Consider the following 16,226-nt stretch of genomic DNA (forward strand, 5'->3'; position numbering starts at 1 on the left):
GTGGCCGGAGAATAAAAGGACGTGTGGGGGAATAGAGGGAGGGACTGGCCAACGTTGGAGGGTACGTACGGTAGGGCAGCGGAGGCGCAGCCAGCCATGGGAGGCGGGAGCAGGCGGAGCCGACGGGGTGGTTTGGTTTGGGCGATTGGAGGAAGAAAAAGACAAGAGATAGAAGATACACGACAGATGTTGGATGTCAATCCAATGGCTGGTAGGCAGAATCATTTGTTGACTGGCTAGTAAGTCCACACCACCTTGGATAGGCTATTTCCTCGCGGGTCCCAAATGTTAGAATCCAAATCTGTCACGGTCATGCAGCCTTTCCTATGAAAATTTACAGCCCATTTGATGTGCTAGTTCGAAATAAGTTTGTGGGTGCTGGTGGGGCTAATCACTTGGCTTCTGTAATGCACAGTGAGCTCAAGCAGCCTGCGAGAGTGATGTTATTTCCCTTGGTTTGGATTTGTTACAATATTTCACTCTAAATTAAACGAATGGCAAGCCATTTGCCTGGTTTCAAAGAAAAAATGACAGTCACAGCCGAGTTTAAAAGGGAAGGAACATCTAACTCTAGCTTACAAACTGTACAAAAGCACGAGGGTTAATTGTTCATCAGGTTTACAAAAAAACCAGATTGAAAAGGGCAACAACATCTAACTCCAGCACTGTTTTCGGCAGTCACAGTCAAATGGATCGGTCAGGTCCATAGAATGAACATCCCGGGTCGTAAAATTTACTGGATTATGACCAAAATACGTTGTAAATAGAAGCCCGGCACGTTCAGAAGCTCTTTGCCCACCTGGAACTCCTTTTTTTGCTCTTCGACATACCCATCCATCAAAACCATGCTGCTGATAAACTTAAGCCTGATGGACAATAGTAACCTCGCATTCAACAGGAAGAATGTGACAAATCTTGTGTTTGCACGGTTGGCTACATATCGTTCTAGTGTTATTGTCTTCAATCGAATCTCATGAGAAGTGAGAAAATCCCGATGCTTACGAATCCACCGATTGGTTATAACTTTCTTACCCCGTCCTGTTGCCTAAATAGACATGAAGATTGAAAACAATTAAGGTCTAAAAGAAGAGTGTCGAAAGAGCAACAGCTGAACGGTTAATTCTAGTACACTATATGCGGGCTTCCAATGTGCGTGAAATTATCACCTTTATATACAACTTCTCTAGACATGGAAAGCATTGCAGCAAGCTAATAATCTTGTTCAGATCAAAACTATTCATTTGGATACATAAGATCTTGACAGAATCCAGCACCATTGATAGGCCATCCATGGAGAAACTCTTCATTGAGCATAGAACATAATATTAGTACAAAATGTGTACTCCAAGATGATATATAAATTATGCGCAGAAATTTAAAATGCAGCTTATGGTTACAAGTGTAGATGATAATATAAAGTACCTAAAGAACTGTGGAGCCAAACACCATATTGAAATGAGCACAGAGATCATGTATTACACGCAAGGTCTCCAGTTTAGGCGCAGAGAGGACGGTTATTTGCAACGGTGAATAACTCGAATCAAGGATCAACCTTTGAAGTGAAGGGGCATCTTGGATGATGAGCTCCCTTCCGTCAAAAGAAATTCCAATTCTTACAAGGTTAGGCGACTTTATTTGGAGAGAGCCGATTCTAACTGTGAAAACAAGCACCAAGCACTCCAGCGCAGGGCAACTGGAGTGGATGATGCTGTGCAATGAGGCCTCCGATATACGAACCCGCACAAGTGAAAGTTTCTTGAGAAATGGGAGTCAAAGGTTTAGTACCAGATTGTCTGGTAGGTAGCACTGCGCAAAGGTGGCGGTGTGGAGAGAGGACGAAAACCCCGAGATGGACATCGGTGCTGAGGGCACAAGTTCATGCCGTTCGGTATGTGGTATGTGATTTCCAGGGGAATAGTAGAACTCAAGCAGCTGTAGTTCTGTGAATTCAGGGGATTCCAGCCAGGCGTCCACCATGCAGGGCATGGTATGCTTTCTCAGGTAGCATGACGGGATGCAGAGGCTTTGAACGGAGCCCTGGTGGGAGGAGATGATGGCTCTGGGGATTTAAAAATCATTAAAGAGAGCTAGCTAACGGCAGTCGAGATTAAGGGGAACGACGCGCCATAGAGGGCGCCACCGAATTGAGAGGACTTGGGTGCGGCAGCAATCCTTGGTGGGGAGAAGCGAGATGATCTCCCCAAGGATGGCATCCGGGAGATCGCTGATGCGGCCCACCCGAGATTCTATGGGTTCCTGGGATCCGGTGGGGGCAGGGTCGCCGCTTCTCCCCGTGATGCCAGGTGCGGGATCTACAACAGGCGTCGCTGCTGGCGGGAGCCTCGTCTTCTTGACGACTCCATTTTCCTCGAGGGCGTCGCATCGCGCTCACAGATTTGAGCAGAGTAACGAATGATGAGCCTAGTTGTAGTGCGAGCGAAGAAGAAGGGGGGCTGTGGGTTTTCTGTAGGAGTGAGGAAGAAGGGGAGCTGGGGTTTTCTGTAGGAGTGAGGTGAGGAATTTGGGGGTACGAGTGGAGCGAGCTGACGTGAGGTGGGTGGGAGCGAGGAGGAAGAAGAGCACCCAGGTTTTTGAATTGATTTTACTATTTACTAGTGTGGATGGGCTGTTTTGTCTTGGGACCCGAGAAACAATTACTACTAGTACAGTGGAGACACTCTACCGCTTCTGGCTCCTCCTAGGTCATTGAAACGTCTCCCTCTACTGAATGTCGTTATACTTTTGTTCACCGACATGCGGGCCATGCAGCGCGCGGGCCCAAATGCCATCCACCAAATTAGAAGGCAGTATGCAGGCGAAGAGTCACCCCGGTCGTAGCGCGGCAGTAATGAGCCGTCGTATCACAAAACCCCACCTCCCCGCAGTCTAAGTTTAACAGACGAAGCAACCATCATTTCACTCTTCGCTGAATCTCCTTCTCCCTCACCATCTTCAAGAAATGCAACACTTGCATCTTCCACTATTCTTCTCTCTGAACGAAGGGAAGGTAAGCGGATCCATGATGTTGGTATATTTTTGTTCAGAGGAAAAAATAGAAATTTTGCAAAGTAGTAACCGATCCTCACTCTCTTTTTTGTTTCATTGTCATTGCGATTGTGTTTTCCTTTCAGTGGTCTCCTAGTATTCGTCAGTTTCATGATGGACCAAGGAGAACCAGGCAAAGATCTGCTGATATTGGAGCAGACGCGGGAGGCCGATCCCCACGAGACAGAGAGCTCCAAGAAGATGGAGGCAACCACCGAGGCGACCCCAGATACTAAGATGGTCAACGCCCCGTTTGAGGTCACAGCCCCTGTGGCACTTCAGGAGCAGTTTTCCCCCTTCAAGGATGTGTCCCCCCCCCCCTGCTGAGCTGCCCAAGGTGATTTCCTTCTTTGCCGATCTCGATTGTGGTTTTTCATCTAAGTATGTGGTGATATTTTTTAGAAAAGGAAGTATGTGGTGATTAATAATGCAAAAATTTATTAGCTTCGATGCCATGGTATACGTAGTGGTTTAAATAGCTTGTGTTTCTTATACTGAAAAGTAATTCAGAATTTTTTCTGTTTCAATTAGAGCCCTGATGCAGACATGGATTGTGTGGTTGTACATGTCACTCGCTATGAGGCGGACGACCTGAATATACGCACTAGGAAAACAGAGTTCTTAGGTTGTTGGATCCTTGAAGCCATTTGCGGTTATACCAATGAAGAGTTGTATTCCAGCCTCACTGTTGTCAGGCGTGTTGTCCAGGGTGTACTGAAGCACAAGAAGTTCAAAGCTACTCCTTCGTTTGTGAGGAATACTATTCTTGTCAAGCTTATGTAGGAAGATGACGTGGCATGCCTCCACAAACAAGTTTATCAGTGGCAAGGCCACAAGGTTGTCTTCATGAAGGTTCACAGGATTGAGATGCTGAGGGAAGTCCTCGATGATGTTCATGGCAAGGTCCGTCTTGTGTCCATGCCAAATTAGATCGAGGCATGAAATAGTTGCCCCAGCTAGTGTTTAATAGTAGTTTGGATTGTGTCTAATTATCTGAACCTTGCCTGTTATCAACCCCTCTGGGGCTAGTACTCTGTTTGAATCCGTCTATGGGAACTGCTGCTACTTTTATGTGCCCGTGAATCATGTGAGAACCATCGTAATTGTTGCCGAAACAGATGCGTCCTCACTAGTTTTTTCATGAATATGACATGGTAAGACATAAGTTGTCACGGTTTATCATACGAGCAGTGTGTGTTTTGATGAAATAGAGCACTCGTTCAAGAACCGTGCGCCGACGTATACAGAAGTACTTGTAAACACTGTTGGTGCTACCCCACTTGTAAGCAGTTGTGCAAAACACGGCACATTGGCTCAGCTCGCTTCAACACTAGGCTATCGACCAGCTAACAATCAACAATCTGCTGTCTGACATATAAGCAACTATGTATCTTGTTACAGTGGTTCATGCAGTTAATTGAGGCCACAATGTAATAAATTCCAAACATTCACACGCTAGTCCAGCGCTCATGTGGAACACTCACATTAAACTCGTCTTCATAAAAAACTTGAAAAGCATAAGTTAAGCAATTTTATACATCTCAATGATTCATAGAACATAACAAACATATACTAGTTCACAGCAAAAGACAAAGTTGTGAGAAGGTTTACAAATCAGGAAAAAAACAAGCAAGGCTTCTCTCTGAGCAAAGGGCCTCCCGACAGGCTTAAATTTCCTGGAGTTCACTCTAGTTTTTTCTTGTTGCCACCATTCAGGGTTAGGTTCTCTCATTCCAGAATAACCAATTATAATTGTGGTATCAACTGGAATGCTGAACTAAACCATGCAGTGTACTGACCAGCTGAAATGCTTGTGCATTCCACTAAATTTAAGCACCGCTATTTGCAGAAATAAGCATACCACAATGCCTCTTGTCCGCGCACCTGTCCAAAAAACCGCCGTGCAGCCGTGCCAGCTAGTCCTTGGTCCATGGATGAACTGGTAGAAAGTGCATTCGGACTAGGATGCAGTTGTTTTCGCTCGTCCCTGCACTGCAATCGGGAAGTAAAATGTACGAATCAGCTTCTTTTAGATTGCGTTGGTCATTCTACCTTAGTTACTACCAATGTAGGGATACCTTGAAGACAGGAGGTTAGACGACGGCACCGAGGGATAGCCATCTCATTTTGTGCAGTTGTACTAAAACTGAGGTGTATGCTTTTGATTGTGCGGATAGAAACGATACAGAGACAGACATCCCGAAATGATATGGAGACAGACATCCCTGTTTGCGCAAATAAGATATACGGTTATTTAAACAGTGACAGATATTACTACTTTCCCCTGTTTCCTCTTAGAACCAAGTCCTAGATTCAGGCTATAGCTTTCCCACTTTCTTCCCTGTCTGAACCAACGCTTTGAGTCGACTGTATGAAATAGCTTTACTTCTAATCTACTACTACTATAATGCGGCAGTTTTGAAATTGGATTTACCACTCCATCTTCGTTTCTCTCGCCCAAACAAGCATTGGCTCAAAATCCATCGTTCATTTCCCCTCTCATGCATATCACTGTCGTCCATCAAACAAAGGATGACATGATCTGACGGCTAAGAGCTGCCGGATTCGCTCCCGCCCCTTGTGCACATGGCCGACTCTGCTCTCCAAGTAAATAAATAAAGAAGTCCCCGTTGAATCTGGATTGCACCTACTGAAGTTGAGAAATGTCTAGAAACTGCAACTTTTATCTTGTAAAACTACAACTTTTATCTTGTAATCAAATTCTTACTTGGAACTCAGTTTGATTTGTGCAAGTGATTTGCTTCTTATTTCAGAATAGTCCTTAGATCATGCAAACAAACACACTATGGTATCTACTCAAGATACGAGTACCCATTTCTCTATCTAAAAAGAAGGTATATGAGTATCTATCATACAGAACATACGTCCAAAGCACGTGCCTTAGTAGAAGTCTAGGTGGCTTTGGAACAGCGGACGGAAGTAGAAAAGGATCCACACGAAGGGAGCTGGGGCAGTAGAGCAAGGCAGGTTTCGAAGGAATATATACCTGAGGGTCATCGGCATGTCGCAAAGACGGCGTCGAGAGGCCGCATCTTGGCCACAATACCACAGGGAGGAAGAAGGGGTCGGAGGCCCTCCCGAGCCGGTGCTCTCTCGGAGAGAAAGGCACGGCCGCCGATCGGGACGCGCGGGCAGCCGTTGGTCTCCTCCCTCGCCACCGACGACAGTGTGAACGATTCACCTACACCCCTGCCCCGGTTGAGGTTGTCCGGCCGGATTTGTGACCAGCCGTGAGCTGAGAGAGAGTGTGGCCACCTATGTGTTGCTTAGATCTGGAGAGCATGAGAGAGTGAACGGGAGGAACCCTAGTAAAGCAAGTGCTAAGGCTCCTGCTTTTATATATAGTGGAGTGATTTTGTTGTACCAGCTTCAAAAAAATGTGCTGCTACGTGTACCTGCGAGTGGGTGTGAGAGAACTATTGCGTGCGTGCACCACTTCTCTTCGTGAGAGTAAAATATACTATGCCCAAAGAACGTTCGCCGCAAGAGTAATAGTACAAGTGTGTGACGTGTGAGCTAAAATAAAATGTGTGCGCCGTCTTTTGTTTTTTAGAAGTTCTGAGGGTAGGGTGTGAAGAGCACATATGTGCGTGACGTCTACCTGCAGATAGACGGTGGGTGCGACGTGCGAGTCTGTGAGAGGACTCGGGAGAGTCGTGACTCGTGAGGGTGCGTGTGCGTGAGAGAGAGAGGGGGGCACGTATTTTTATAGGATTTTTTCCTTTAGAGCCAATTGGTTCATAGGAATAGATTCATATACTCCACATTTCAAAGGAAATAAACATGATATCATTTCTATAGCTTTAGAGCCACTTGGTTCATATGAATGGATTCCTATACTCCCTTAATTTCAAAGGAAAATAAACATTAGCGTATATTCAATAGAAAAGTTCCTATGATATGAACCAAATTACATCTCTTTTCTAATCCCTCCTCATAGGAATTGAGAAACATGTCATCTCTATATTCAATAGAAAAGTTCCTATGATGTGAACCAAATGACATCTCTTTTCCAATCCCTACTCATAGGAATTGAGATGCTCCATGTCATCTCTTTCCCTACAACTTCCATGTATACATCTTCTATTCCTAAATAGATAGTACAACCCACTAGTAGCTTTTTTCCAAAACATGCAACTATGGCACAAGAACTATATAGTGTGCCCTTTGAAAGATGGTCGCTGGATGAAGCTAACCCGACAGTGCAGAGATAGGCAAATCCGAGCACTACTGGCCGTTAGATATCATCAACATTCCACTAGATCTGCCACATGTACAATTTAGAAGACTCCATGGTTGAACTTAAGCATAATGCACAAACCTCAAAACACAAGCACTTCTCCTTTGTTATAGAATCTTTTGTATCATAGTTGATTATTTTCTCTAAATGAATTGCCATCATTTGTTTTTTCACTTTATGATTTACTCCCTCCGTTCCAAAATAGATGACCCAACTTTGCACTAACTTCGTACAAAGTTAGTGCAAAGTTGGGTCATCTATTTTGGAACGGAGGGAGTACAATGCACAACCCCATGAATCTTAACATTTTTATAAAACTTATTTATTTTGAATGAGATGAACTATAAGAACTAAACGAACATCTACATCATGCATATATGACTCAAAGCTTTACATCCTATAGTGTGTATTTATTCATAATTTGGTTTCGAAATCTCATGCGTTCAATACATGTGTACCTTACTAGTTTTGAGTAGAGTAGCAAATTTCACGCGGCCCGGGTATATCAAAATGCAGGGCCCATGCATCATTGCCTTTCGGTCGAACCTACATCCACAATTTTTTGTACGTACTATATCTCCACTGGTCCCCGAACCCAAAATGCTGCCTCGTTCCCGTAAAACCAAGCGGCCCACACATATTTAAGGCGTCGGCTCGAACCCGTTTACTACGACATGGCCCCGCATGCCGTAGTACTCCTACAAACCCTGCCGCCGCACTCATCATCGGTTTTCTTCAAGAGGACGAGGGAGAAGCCGATTTCTAGTGGAGGCGCTTTCAAAAAAGGATCTGTAGTGGAGACCCCTATCCTAGGGTGCCCTAGGTAGCTGCCGCATGCATCATTGTTTTCTCTTTTCTTTATGCTCTTGCGCCCTAGAGTGAAATGATGGTTGCTTCATCCGTCCAGCTTAATGCGGGAAAGGCGGGGCTTTGTGATTTGACTCCTCGTCGGTCATTTTCTACTACTGCGGCGCTACGACCGGGGTGCCTCCAGTTCCAACCGCTGCTCCGAACTATAATTTCGTGCATCGCACGTGGAACAAGATGATGATGAGCCACATGTCAGCCAAAGGGGTCCTGCTAAGTGTGTCGCCATTTCGTGTGCAGACTGACCCTGCTTGAGTTGCTACGCCAACACGACAGGAGCAGCCTACCACTTGGTTTTGCTCCTTGGTGAATCCCGACTATATTGATCTAAAAAGATACGTGCTGAACTACCCTCTCCATCTCGGTTTTTTTATTTTTAGGCGTCTCGGTTTATAGGGCCTACACATAGTTCTAGGTCATCCATTTGACTAACTAAATATGAGTTACTATGTCACAAAAGTATATCATTGAATTCTTAAGTGGATGTAGTTGTATTTAAAAGTCGAGGGCGGGGCTTTTCCTGCGTGGTAGGCGGCGGGGCAGTTCTGCCTAGTCGGTTCAACAGAGACGCGAGAAGACGAGGGAGTAGGCTGCTGCAAACGTAGGGTTGTGTGATTTGACAGCGAGTTACTGCTGGACAGGTGGGGCCCCGTGATTTGACTTGCCATTATCATTTTAACTGCGGCGCTATGACCGGCGTGAGTGTCCCAGATTCCTGACCACCTCCATACAGGTGCCTCTCCCAATGCTCCACCATGTAGTAGAGGTTGGCTCTTGCATGAGAGCCCACTTCTCCACTTTTTCCTTGCCTCTCTTTCCTCCACATATGCAAAAATTCCATGTAAAGCGCACTATTGTACTTACTTTTACTTGCTCCTACAGGTGCTTAAGCTTACCACATAGGCATAAAGTCTCATGTGGCAAGTTAATCAAGAAGAGAGATACTAGGTTGGTGACCCAAGGAAGAAACGGTGCTAAGCGCGTGTACCTAGGTGAAAAGACAATTTTGAGTCTATAGCTAATTAAATGAAGCAAACTTAGCGACACCATTTCATTGGAAGAGGTCACTCCTTGGCAAATGCAATAAATACATGCTCTTAGCACCATTTCTTCCTTGAGTATGAAGAAAGAGATAGAGAGGAGTAAAAAAATACACTTATAGCCAACCTTGTTGTAGTATGAGTGACTAAGTGATGACTATGTATGACATGCCAACATCAGATAGCCTAACGCACCGTGTTAAATCTCCAAGGGCGCGACCGCGTGAGCGACGCGAGGTCGTGGTAGGCGTGACCATGATACGGGCTCCTAGCAGCCCTTGGATCTGGGATCAAACGGTCGCATGCTAAGTTGCTGAAAATTTGCAGAATAACCCTCTAGGATAGGATATTCACCCATATGTCTAGAATCACGCCATGCAACCGTTTGATCTCAGATCCAAGGGCTCTCGGAAGCCCGTATCATGGGAGAATGGAAAGCCACTACCCTGCCATTCGCACGCTGGAAGTTCGCTCCTACTCGTCCCCGCACGTCCTTCAATACTACGGCGGTTCGCTCCTAGTCGTCCCGTCCATTCACATTACGGCAGTTCCACTAATCCTAACCCTCCTCCCAAATCCATGGCGTCCCAAATCTCCACGATCGGCGGTGAGTACAAGGATAGAACCATCACCGACGATGAGTTCGAAGTCATCTACACCCGTTCTTCCGCAACGGTGAAAGGATGCCTTTCTCACTTCAGCCGCATGTTCGAAAACTCAGATGGTGAGTGGGTCACTGGGCTAGATGTTGAGTACACCACATTCCTGGGCCGAGAGAAGGATCTAAAGGGCGAAGAGAGGAAGAATCCCACCATGATCCAGGTTTGTGTACATAACGTTTGCTTGGTCTACCACATATGCCATGCCGACGTCGAGTGCCAGGATTTTAAGAACTTTCTCAAGGACAAAACAGTGAAATTCGTTACTGTAGACTTTGGTAATGACAAAGAAGTCCTGCGTCGGATAGGCCTCGTTGTAGGCAACACCTTCGACCTCCAGAAGAATCGGCAGGTGTCCTCTCGTCAGCCTTCAATGCTGACCCTGGCAGGAGCCATGGTTCATCCTTCATACGGTAAACTGGAGAAACCTCATTACATGTTTCATCGTCATGCATGGCAGCGTAATGTACTAGATATAGACCACATCCACTATGCTGCAATGGATGGCTACCTTTGCTTCAATATCTGCAAGGGTTGGATGAAGAGAAACAGCCAAGTGTGTGGTTCAAGCAAAGAAGTATCGGCCAAGAGGAAGAGGGACAAGGACGAAGTCGAGGACGTGGACGAGGATTCCGAGTAAGGTGGCAGTGTCGTTGCTCATGGTGGTTCTAATGCAGTGTCTACCGGAATAGTTGCAAAGTTTAATTTCAGGTGTGCTTAATTTAATTTGAGGGGTGTGTTGTGCTGAGCCCCCAGCAGAACTATGTTATGTTTCTTCTCGTTACTTTAACTCTTCAGTACGTACATACTAGTATTTATTACATTTCATCTTTTAGTTGGTATAGTACTACCACTCGTTTCTTCACATTATATACGTACAATATATATGGCCAACATCATATAGCTAGCAGTTTAGTTGTCAAAGAATTTCAGGGTGCTTAGTTTTGTCAAAGAATTCCAGGATGCTTAGAGGGTGCTTGGATCCAAGGAACTTATTTTAGTCTGACTAAAAATAGTCTCTTTAAGAGGCTAAAGTTCAAGCACCCCTGACTAAAGAGGGGCTAAAACTAGTCTTGAGACTAAATTTTTTTAGTTAGGGGTACCCCTACTAAAATGTGGATTAGTCCTCTCTCTACTCATTTAACTCCTCTCCTTTAACACAGGCGAGTTCTGGATTGGAGGGGTTGGAGGATAATAAATGCTCATTAACTTGATTTTAGCCTTTTTAGTATTTGGATCCAAGCATGGGTGAGGCTAGCATGTTTTAGTCCCACTACTTTTAGTCATGGGACTAAAACGTATCCAAGCACCCTCTTAGTGTTATTTGAGGGGTGGGTTGTGCTAGACACCATGATTGTGACTAGCCTTTTTAATAGTACTATATGCATAATTTGGCGACGAGAGCTCTCTATATGTACCACCTTTTTTTAATTTCAATTTTTGCTCCATGGCGCAATCCATCGATAGTACTACTGTACAAAAGTATACATTTTTTAAAAGGCTAGAGTACTGTTCATCACATATATAGCCAGTTAAATTCTCAGCCTAGAACGACGTGCATGCCATGTAGTAAACCGATACGGAGGAAGTATAGTAAAATGAGGCGATTTTACCGAGCGATCGGCGGGGGAGCATGGCCTGTCAAGCGGTCCCACGTGTCATGATGTACCAAGACGATCCGCGTGTCCCTCTTGAGGCAGAAGCAATACTAGTACGTGGTTCGAGATGATGGCGAACCGAAGTGTGAAATAATGGTTGCTTCGTCCGTCTAGGAAAGTCCGGCATTGTGATTTGACGTCTCATTGCTCATTACTACTACTGGGCCGGTACGAGTGGGGTGCATCCCCCTGCTATTCTGCACTATTATTTGGTGCTTGACATGTCGACCCGGTTGCTATATGTCCCACATGTCGGCGATAGGAAGTACAGAATTCATGTAAGGGAGTGTCGACGGAGGAGTATACTACAGAATTCATGAAAGGGAGCGACTTCGTTTTGGAAAAATCTGTTTTTACAGAGTACGTACCCACTAGGGTTTATAGGGATCATCTAAAAAACATTTGTTTTTCCGTTTGATAAGTCTCAATTCTACTATACTAGTAGTAGTACCATTACATGTTGGATTTCGAGGTGCGTTAGATCACCCGACACAAGCAGTGTCAAGAGGAAACTAACCAATGCATGTACAAGTTCATGGAAATTTAGTGGTCATTCATGCATTCGTTCTAATTAATGCCTCGGTAAACATAACTTCTTGAGAAAAACGAGCGTACTAATTACTTGTGCAAAATACGAAATTAATTCGACCACTCACCGTCTACCTTGGTTGGAGAGATTTTGAAATTGAGCCATAAACTGGAAAGGAGGGAGTAGTAACTTTTGTCTCGATTACTATTTGTTGCCTTGTATAGATGCAAAATGTATTTTTTTATAGTGGCCTTGTATAAGTAAATGGAGGGAGTACTAACCAAAGTACGTAGTAGGGACGAGGAGTAAACGGAGGGAGTAGTAAAATTTTCTCCTCGTGCTGCGAGCCAGCGTGCGTGGTTCAGGGAGCGGCGTAAGGCGTAGTAAGTAAGCTTCACCTCATCCTGCGAGCCACCGCGTCCATGGGCGGGGGAGATGGCATACTAAGCAAGCTTCTCCTCGTTCTACGAGTTGACGGGACACATCAAAAGTACTCCAGTGTATAGAGCCTTGCCTCTAAGGTAGGCACCACATTGTTTGCCTTTTTTTAAATTTAATATAACGCGTCAAGTCGCAATTTGTTTGTTCACCCGTGGTAGATGATCCTCCCTCCACCAAGTGGACAACCAGTACACGTGCCAAATTACCACGTGGGCTGCCTTTTTCGTACAGAAATGAGCTCCACCGTGTACCCGCGCGGGTGTGGTTGGGAAAGAGACGGGAGTACGTGCGCCATGCGTGCACCTCTTCTCTTCGTGCACGTCCCCCACCTACGTGGGTGTGTGTGAGAGAGATACAAACCTAGACATAATGCGCCATCCATCCCCATGCCTCCGCCCAGTCCGACCACCAGTCACCACCACGCCCCACTCCTCCTCACGTTATCTCTCATCTTTCCCCCTCCATTTTCATATACAAGGGGCCACTATCAAAATTACAATTTGCAGATATACAAGGCCACTAACACTAATCGATGCAATATTAATGGTGTTCGCCTCGTGGTACTAGCAAAGGAGGACATTAATTATCCCTTGCATGCATGCGGGAGTTTGTAAAAAATGCATCTTGATGTTCCGTGCAATGCACGGGCATCTTGCTAGTCCATGAAAACAACACATGGCAAAATTCCACGACGAACGAGGGATTTGAATCTATTGGGAGGGGCTGTTTGGATCTTGCCCGGGGTAGCCAAAAAATTGGCGACCCTTTTGTCCACCGGTGCCTTTGCCACCGATGAACGAGGAATGGTTCGGGTCCTCCAGCGCGCACGTTGGAGACGAGCTCGCACAAGCTATGTTTTTTTGTCCCACAACGCCGCCCGAGCCGCCCGCAGACCGACTGGCGACCCGCAAATTACGCCAACCAACCGTAGCCGCACACATTATGACAGCAACTCAACCAACCGGACGAAATTCACGCAAACACATAGACAAACTGATATTTCATATAAACAACAACATAAATCATATAAAATACCGGATTTTCATACAAACATGACAGATTTCATTATATTCAAATGAACTACGCGATGCTAGTTCTGGACAGCACAGGTATATAATACCTGGCCTAAATGGTCGCCCGCCGATCGATTTGTGTTCCTCATGTCCGGCAGCACGATCACCGGACTGCCGGGAGCCCCGGAGGTATATGCTTCAGCGCAAAGGATGGCTCGCTTCCCCACTGCCCAACTGATATCATGGGCTGGTGTTGAAGATGATGCTGGCCGGCACCGGTTCGAGTTCATCACCGGCCACTACTTCGCCATGGCTGGCACCGGCTCGAGTTCATCCTAACATTCCCCTCTTCCGTGGAGCCCATGCGGGGTCGACGAAGGTCCTCGCAAAAAAAGGATCCGGCAAGACACATGCTGTGTATGCCGGCGTCGCCTCCGCGACGGCCTTCATGGGACCCAAGCGGCGGCTGCCTCCCGTGTTCTACTTCTCCTCGATGATGGCAGCGGACGCGGAGGCGCTGGCCACCGACTCGTCGCTCTCCGCGCACCCGGCTTCTATCGCTGCTTGCATGGTGCGGCCGCCGTCATGGGAGTCTCGGCCACAGAAACGGGAGACACGGTACGAGGCGACGGTGTGGACGGCAGCAACGACGCCCGTGCGCCGCTCCTCGTCGAGCTGGCCTGGAGCGACGAGTTGCTGAACCGCGCGACGGCTTGGGGTGGCAACTGGCTCCATCGGGCGAGGAGAGGGAGGTGGATCAGCGAGCTGCATAGCTCGTATCCGGCGGGCTACCCAGCCGGCTTGGATGCGGAAAACTATTCTTCGTAAGCCATTGTAAGAGTGGACAAAATGGTGGAGGAGATAGGGGAGCGGCCCGGTCATGAACGGACGTGTGTCCAGAGTGGGTTTCTCGGCTTCCACACGGGCGGGTTTCATGGAGGCGTTTGAATGCGGCACTGAGGCGTGTTCAGCCGGGCGTGCCGCGAGTGGCGCCCTCGACTCTGACCTAGGACACCACGCCATTCTTCCACTGACATGTGGGCTCTTTGGGTGCATGGCATGCATGTCAGTGACCCAACGCAGGCAGCGCACAGCAGAGGAACCTTTGGTGGGCCAGGGCGGTCAGAAGCGGGCATTTCATAAACCGATGATTGTTCATTGAGTGTGATGTCATCTTTTTCATGTAGATAAGCCTACTATGTTGATAGCCCGTTCGATATGTTGTGATTCATAAAGACTGCTGCAAACATCAATGTTCTGCTTATCACAGATAAGATTGATTAATACCCGTAACAATCCATGTCCTTAATAAAGGGTGCATGCACGTATAGGTTGAACGTGTGTCTTGCGTCGTGTGCTGTGTGCATGCAGGCGTGCGTGCAAGGGTACGTTTCAGTGTTGCATGCATGGGTGCGTACGTGCGTGTGTTCGTGAGTGCATGTGTACGTGTCAGTGTTGCACGCCAGCATGCGTGCATGTGTACGTGTCAGTGTTGCACGCCTACATGCGTGCGTGTCTTGCGTGCGTGTCTTGCGTGCGTGCATGTGTACGTGCGGGCTGAGGCTACACGTCAGTCGACTGACTTTTTCATCTCTGGTCATTAGATTTTCCAGCCGTTGGATACGAAATCAAGGGCCTCCAGTTTATCATCAAACTCCACCCCCCTGAGCCGCCAGCCACCACCGGCCGAACCGCCAGCCCCCGCCGCCCGCGGCCGGCCCGCCCTCCCCGAAACCACTCCCCACCGCCGGTCCGCCGCCGCACCGGCCATCCCTCTAGCCCCCCCCCCCCCCCCCGCCGAGCTTTTTCACCGGCGATCCCCACCCCACCACCCAATGAACGCCCCCAACCGCCGGTGACTGCCAACCAGAGGTCTCACGACTTCGAGTACCCACCGACCGCTAATTTATTACTATTTATGTCCTTCATATACGCGCTGACGGGTGGGCCCTATGGTAATGTGCGCTACTGAATGTGGACCGTTTGACTGGTCAATTGATCATGTTATCAACAAATAACGGAGCTGTATGGTGAGCTAGTGACCGTATGATCACCCTAAAATGTACTCCTATTTTATTAACACAGTACAGACTCAAACTACCATTTCTTTCTTTCATATACGGGCTGACAGGTGGGCCCCACGGTTACGCGCCCCGATGGTGCAACACTAGTTGCGCCGCGTGGAACGTTTGACTGGTCAATTGATTGTGTCATCAACAAAATACGGAGTTGTATGGGTGAGCTAGTGACCATATAATCATGATATGTATTTGTTTAACACGGTACAGACGGAAGGGCTCATATATACGCGCAAGCACTCACCGCTATAAGCGCAGACACGTGAACCCTACCCCTATGAGCACCTTCGAGAGAGTGGGCCAGCATATATGATCTTGAGATTTTACGAAGTCACCATAGGTGTCTCGTAGTCGAGTGGAACGTCTCCTCTCACTGAACGTACGTCGCCGGAAAATACTGAAATTAACACAAGATAAATGCGAGCACCGGGACTTTAACCTTGGTGGGCTCGAGAAACCGCTGTCCTCTAACCATCCAACCACATGTTGGTTAGCATGACAAAATGTATGTGGTGATCGTGATGAGCTTATTCTGAAGTCCAGTGACCATATCGTGCTTTTGCTTCAAATACAATGACCGTAAGTGTCATCAACAAAATAAGGAGCATGCATCAAATGCAAAGTCCGTCAGTGTC

This window comes from Triticum urartu, chromosome 6A (assembly GCF_056163025.1).
Source record: "Triticum urartu cultivar PI428250 chromosome 6A, HENAU_Tu73, whole genome shotgun sequence".
In the NCBI taxonomy this organism is placed as follows: domain Eukaryota; kingdom Viridiplantae; phylum Streptophyta; class Magnoliopsida; order Poales; family Poaceae; genus Triticum; species Triticum urartu.